Below are 7,411 nucleotides of genomic sequence, written 5' to 3' on the forward strand. Positions count from 1 at the left end.
GGGAATTAATTTTTTTTTGTTATTAAGCACTTAGTCTTTACTGTTTGTATTAGTTATTTTGTTTAATTAAAAAAATCAAATAAGGGAAACCCTCATCTTTAAAATGGAGCTCTTGACAAGATTTTCTCATTAAAGTAATGAAGAGATCCCTCTCCTTTCACTTCAAAGCAATTCTTAGGCCGGCCTAATGTTAGCAGAGCTGACAGACCAGTGTTTAATGAGATTTCATAGTAGTGTCCAGACATGATTTTTTACCCTGGGTGACTTGAAACAAGGAAGAAAATATGTATATTTTTTGATTAATCAATAGATGGACCTGGAGAGCATTATGTTAAGAGAAATAAGCCTGTCCGAGAAAGATAAAGATCACATGATCTCACTCACTTGTGGAATATAATGAACAATATAAACTGATGAGCAAAAATAGATCCAGAGACATAGAAACATTGAACAGACTGTCAAACCTCAGAGGGAAGATGGGGGAGGGTGAGAGGAGGTGGGTAAGAGATCAACCAAAGGACTTGTATGCATGCATATATGCATACAAGAGGCCCGGTGCACAAAAAAATCATGCACTGGGGGGGAGAGGGGGGTGGTGGTCCCTCAGCCCAGCCTGCATCCTCTCCAATATGGGACCCTCGGGGGATGTCTGACTGATAAATCGTCAGTCGGAAATCCCTCTCACAATCCGGGACTGCTGGCTCGGAAATCCCTCTCACAATCCGGGACTGCTGGCTCCCAACAGCTCACCTGCCTGCCTGCCTGATTGCCCCTCACCACTTCTGCCTACCAGCCTGATCACCCCCTAACCACTCCCCTGCCAGCCTGATCGACACCAAACTGCTCCCCTGCTGGCCTGGTCGCTCCCAACTGCCTCCCCTGCAGGCCTAGTCACCCCTAACTGCCCTCCCCTGCTGGCCTGATCACCCACAACTGCCCTCCCCTGCTGGCCTGATCACCCACAACTGCTGTCCCCTGCCGGCCATCTTTTGGTAGCTGTATTGTGACCACATGGGGGCAGCCATCTTTGACCACATGGGGGCGGCCATCTTGTGGGAGGGCATGATGGTCAATTTGCATATTACCTCTTTATTATATAGGATATATGAATGAATTTTAAAGTTTAAAACAAAATACTGTTTTTCCTTTAAAAGAACTATAAAGGGTAGTGTGTCTTCACTCCACACAGAACTTCATAATGCTGCTAAATAACAGTCTAATCTAACCGTCCATGTTTTCCTAAGCAATGACTGATACACATTGAGCTCCTCTCCATTGTCTTTCTGCCAAACTCTCTTATACTTCTAGTACCAGTGGGGTCTCTCAGCCTGGCCTGTGCCCTCTGGCAATCCAGGACCCCTCAGGGGATGTAGTAGTGCTCAAAGTGCCGGCAGCTGGGGAAGAGCCTGAGCCCAATCCAGGCACCATACCATGCCACTCCTGCTCATCCCGGCCCCACTGTGCCTACCCGCACAGCTTGGTAGCACTGCCCTGGAGGGAGAGGCTTTCCACTGCCACAGCTGTGTTCACCGTGAGTCCGACGTCTGGTGCCCGTCAGTCAGCTGAGTGGCGCTCCCACTGGGGGAGCAAACTGACCACCAGGGGGCAACTCCTGTGTTGAGCATCTGCCCCCTGGTGGTCAGTGCACATCATAGTGACCAGTCAAACGGTCATTTGGTCGCTTAGGCTTTTATATGTGTAGATACACAGAACCAATGGACACAGATAGTAGGGGGTTAGGGTCTGTGCTGGGGGGCAGGAGTGGGCAGGGAGAGGTCAGTGGGGGAGAAAGAGATATATGTAATACTTTCAATAATAAAGAATTTAAATTCAAAACAAAAGAAAACAAAACAACAAAAAAAGAATAACATTAGCATGTGCAAAAAAATTTTTCAACAACAAAGCTTTTAGGGCAGCGGTTCTCAACCTGTGGGTTGCGACCCCTTTGGGGGTTGAACGACTCTTTCACAGGGGTCGCCTAAGACCATCGGAAAACACATATATAATTACATATTGTTTTTGTGATTAATCACTATGCTTTAATTATGTTCAATTTGTAACAATGAAAATACATCCTGCATATCAGATATTTACATTACGATTCATAAGAGTAGCAAAATTACAGTTATGAAGTAGCATCGAAAATAATTTTATGGTTGGGGGTCATCACAACATGAGAAACTGTATTAAAGGGTCATGGCATTAGGAAGGTTGAGAACCACTGTTTTAGGGTACCTTGGGTTACCAAAGTTGACTTCCATTTTGCTCCTCAGTACATTTCTGAAAACAGGGCAGCAAAAAGCAATAGCAACAGCAGGAGGTTCCCGTTCATTAAGTTCCCGGGGCTATTTCAAACTTCAGTTACACCTTCTTTATTTTTTTACTCCTCTCAGGGTACTGTGGGCCTGGCATAGTTTCTAGTTTCTTATACTTTGCAGACATACATATGGTGTTGGTTGAGTTGAATTACGTTCCTAAGAGACAGCAAGGAGTCATGAGAATAATTGGCTTTGAGTTTGAGACTCACCATGAAGTTGTTATGGGACCTGCCAGGAGTTGTCACCTCTCTGGGTCTTACTGTCTTCATCCACAAAAGGATGACAATGAAGTAGTAAGTACTACGAGCCTTTCCAACTCTGATATTTGATGGATAAAAAGGGTCAGACATCACCTCTGCGTTAGGCAGGACTGTTTGAGATATTAAATAATGTTTTCTTCCATATTTCCTCTGTTCCTCCTTCCCTCTCCAAGCCCGAGTCCAAGAGAGGTTTGCATCAGGGCCGGGAACCGGAGAGGACGAGGAGCTTTGTAGGTGAAGATTGACCTGGAATCAGATGCCTCCACCCAGACTCCCTGATGCCGTGGTCCTGCCTAAGTGTGGCAGATGGTTCATGCTGCTCCGTGGAAGTGGAGGGGAGGGGGAATCCGTGAAGTGACTGTACTTGCCCTCGTGCTCTCAGACAGAATTGCATACAGAAATGAGCAGATATTAAAAGGAAAAGGAAATTACAGCTTGAGTAGTGTGTCCACTGCATATATTATTCAAAACATCCAGTTTCACTCCTTTCTTCTTTGTATGTTAGTTGATTGCTTTGGTGGCTTATAGACACAGCCTTATATGACATAAAATAAATTTGACATTTTTGTTATATAAAGAGCTATGGATTAAATTGTGTCCCTCCAAAAATCCATATGTTGAAGCCAAACCCTCCATGTTTGGAGGTAGGGACTATGAGGAGGTGATCAAGGTTAAATGAGATCACAGGGTGGGGCCCTAACCTCAATCTCTCTCTGCCCTGTGAGGGCACAGCAGCAAGGTGGCCTTATTCAAGCCAGGGAGCGAGTCCTAACCAGAGACTGATCATGCTGGCACCCTGATCTCTAGATCAGCCTCCAGAACTGTGAGAAAATAAATTTATGTTGTTTAAACCACCCAGTCTGTGATATTTTGTTATGGCAGCCTGAGCAGACTAATACATAAAGTCTCAGGGCGATCAATGCACATGGATCTATACTGAGCTTTGTTGACAACAGAATGTCCTCAAAGGTAAGCTATGGCAGGATGAGAGAGGTCTTACTAACAATCATTAGAAATCATTAAGGTTAAATGCAAGCTCTGATCAATGTTCCCAAAATGAATGAAATCAGAGTAGCAAGCTGCTGGGAGAATTAATAATTACATCTAATGGACTGTAAGCAAAATTGTAAGTGTTCATTGCCTTTGATTTTGTTATTAACTTCCTTCCTCTTATTTCAAACCTGTGAATTTTAGATGAGGATAAAGGTAGTTACATCAGATGTACTGTTGAGGGGGCAAAACTGAAGAACAGTGAGAACAAGTGGTGCTTGTATAGCAATTTTGTGGGGAGTTCTGCCTACTCAGTTTACAAACCAGAGAACACCCCTTGGCAGTTCTTCTAGGCCACAGGACTTCCTTCGTTTAAATCTCTCCATTTAATTCCTGCCAGCAGCGCATAAGCAGAGATCAAGAAACATCTACTGGATTTTATTATTATTTTTTTTTTGTTTTGTTTTTTTTTTAATATATTTTATTGATTTTTCACAGAGAAGAAGGGAGAGGGATAGAGAGCTAGAAACATCGATGAGAGAGATCGATCAGCTGCCTCCTGCATGCCCCCCACTGGGGATGTGCCCGCAACCAAGGTACATGCCCTTGACCGGAATCGAACCTGGGACCTTTCAGTCTGCAGGCCGACGCTCTATCCACTGAGCCAAACCGGTTCGGCACATCTACTGGATTTTAAAGCAAAAGCCTCTCCTCTATTTATGGCCACCTTCATTACTTACCAAATGAAAAAGAATGAGTGTGGCTAAACCAACCACAGAATTTTGAAAAATGACTTGTAATTGTTTGAATTACTATTTGTTAACTTTATTTTTGGTTGCATACATATCTTTTTCATCCAATTTGTTTAGATTGTATTAAAATTCGGTCTTCCCATGACTAGACCCAGGACAGGGGAAAAATCAGCTGGCCAATAATAGAAGCTGATCTGTTATTAAAATTCAGCCTGGGAGAAACCACAATAAGCTTAATTTGCATGTAGGAAATCAGTTCTACATAAGCCTATAGAAACTTGAGATCTGATTTCCCCCCTCTCCCCCTTTATCTTTATTTATTCAATAAGCAATAATTAAGTTTCATCTTGGTTATGTATTCCTTGTGGCTTGCCCTGTGAAATGACCATCATATCACCTCTGATCCTGGAAACCACAGGGTCTTCTCGGGTTTTGTTCATTGAACCTTTGTCCCTGACCCTTCTGTGTAATAACACAGCTCAGTGTGTGGCAGTATTTACATTGAAACCTCTGGAAAGAGCTTTAGTTTCTTACACTCACTCCCAGGATGATTTTCACGGCCCTGCCTCTTTGTGTGCCCTCGGCGCCTTGGTATTTTAAAGGAAGAGCGGATGGCATGGTATTGGCTATGATGATAAAGGTTACTAAAAATGACAAATAACTGACCATTTAATAAGATTTAAAACAGGTTTATTGAGCTGTGAGGTTATCAGTGGTAATGAGATTTTATTCTCATTTTCTCATCTCTCTTTTAATTTACAGTAGATTGGAAAAAAATTGTTTTTCAGGGCTACCAAAAATATGATTCATGGCTTCTGCTCATGGATATCTTAAACTCATTAGAAAATTATGAAGATGCATAATGCCCAGGGTAAACTTAAGACCCATAAAACATTTTGCTTAAGGTAAAATTGATTTCAAATGTGCTGGGGGAGTGACTATTAGTTAGCCTTAGATTAATTCCCTTTAGCTCAGAGACTACATTGTACGGGGCAAGGTAGCTCTTTAAATTAAAGATGGCATAATTAAAAGTGCAATAAATTGAAAGAATTACTTTATTTGATATAATTTCTATGCAGTCTGGTCTCACTGTCTGATTCTGTTATGGCATTGCCAATGAGTGGTGACTAGGTACTGATTTTCAACTATATTATTCTTCACTGTAATCACCTTTTATTATAACACTTATCTGCAAGGGTATATCGATCAGAAAATGCTCATTAATTACACTGTTAATAGTCAGCAAGTGAGGGGATTATGCTAGAATGATTAAGGAACGAGCTGTAAGTGCCTCTGGGCTAGCCACTATAACTACAGTGGAGGCAGGATGGGCAATGCTGAATTGGTAGGCAAAGCTGCCAGCCTGGAGCCAGCAGGTAGCATGCATTACTGATCTTTCATTTACTCAGAAAACTGCAGGAGCCTGAAACCTAATATTAACCGGTGATACTCAGAGCTTCTGAGGCAAGGCAAGGGGGATGAAGTCCCCTGATAAGCCACAGATATGAAGATGTTTCTGAAGGACATGGTTTGATTCAATTTCAGGTTTTTTAATGTTTTCTTTCTGTTCTGAAGAAGAGTGAAATTTGAAACATAAGCCACAAGCTCTTTATACCTGAATGTAAAATATGACAATACTGACTTTTAGATAAGTTCTTTCCAGATATCTAGTAGGTTAATGAGTGCATTTATTTAGTATACTTATATATTAATTTTTCTTCTAATAATTCCATATACTTTAGAATTATTATTATAATGTTTACTAATATAGACATCTGTCTTAGTCTTAATCTAGTAGTGTCTAACTTTGAACCCATTGGTATTAAAATTACATTTTACTGTATATACATATACAGTGTCTATAGTTGAAGTTATATAAATTTCCAATTATAGAATAAATAAGGTACAATAATTGAAGTTATTCATTAATATCAAGTGTCTATAATGGAAGTTATTCATTTATATCAAGATTGAAGAAAAAAGGGAAGGGATTAAGACATATAAATTTCCAGTTATAAAAATAGTAATGAGGATGTAAAATACAGCAAAGGGAATCTACACTAATAAAAGAGAAACATGGTAATTAGCGTACGACCGCTACACTTTTCATTGGCTAATCAGTGAGTATATGCAAATTAACTGTCAGCCAAGATGGCGGCCGGCAGCCAGGCACTGAAGCAAGCAGGAAGGCTTGCTTGCTGCGGACTCCAACGTTCCCCGCCTCACTTGCCGGCCTCTCAGCTGCAACTCTAAGAAACTATGTACTATGTTGCAAATAATAAGCTAAACAAAACCCCAGAAACCAGCTGGACTGAAAGCCAGCTGGACTGAAACATTGTATCGATGTTTTCAGCAGCGAGGCCTCAGAGCTAAAGCTGGCCCAGAATAAAAAAAAAAAGAAAAGAAAACAAGGAACGGGTGGAAGCTTTAGTCACTCACCAGCCGGAAAACAGCCCTCAGCCCCTCACCCAGACTGGCCAGGCGCCCCAGTGGGGACCCCCACCCTGATCCAGGACACCCTTCAGGGCAAACCAGCCAGCCCCTACCCATGCAGCAGGCCTCTATTCTATAAAGGAAAAGGAAATATGCCTCCCAGCACTGGGATCAGCAGAGCAGCGAGGCTCCCGGCACCGGGATCAGCGTGACAGGGGGCAGCGCCCAAACCCCCTGATCGCCCTGCGGCTCTGTGTGTGACAGGGGGCGGGGCCACAATCTCCCTATCTGCCCTGCTCTGTTTGTGACAGGGGAAGGCACCCCAACCCCCTGATCAGCCCTGCTCTGTGCCTGATAGGGGGGAGCTCCCCAATCCCCTGATTGCCCTGCGGCTCTGTGTTTGACAGGGGGGAGCTCCCCAACCCCCTGATCGGCCCTGCTCTGTGTGTGACAGGGTGCGGCGCCCCAACCCCCCCCCCCCCACGGGCTGTGTTCTCTGTGTGAAAGGGAAGAGCAAAAACCTCTCCATCGGCCCTGTCCCCAAGTGTGACAGTGAATTGCGCCCTCTGCTCCCTGATCCGCCCTGCTCTGTGGGTGATAGAGTGTGGCACCCCAACCCCCCTCCACGGAACTTGCTCTGTGTGTGATAAGGTAGAGC

Source organism: Myotis lucifugus, unplaced genomic scaffold (assembly GCF_000147115.1).
Source record: "Myotis lucifugus unplaced genomic scaffold, Myoluc2.0 scaffold_135, whole genome shotgun sequence".
Lineage (NCBI taxonomy): Eukaryota > Metazoa > Chordata > Mammalia > Chiroptera > Vespertilionidae > Myotis > Myotis lucifugus.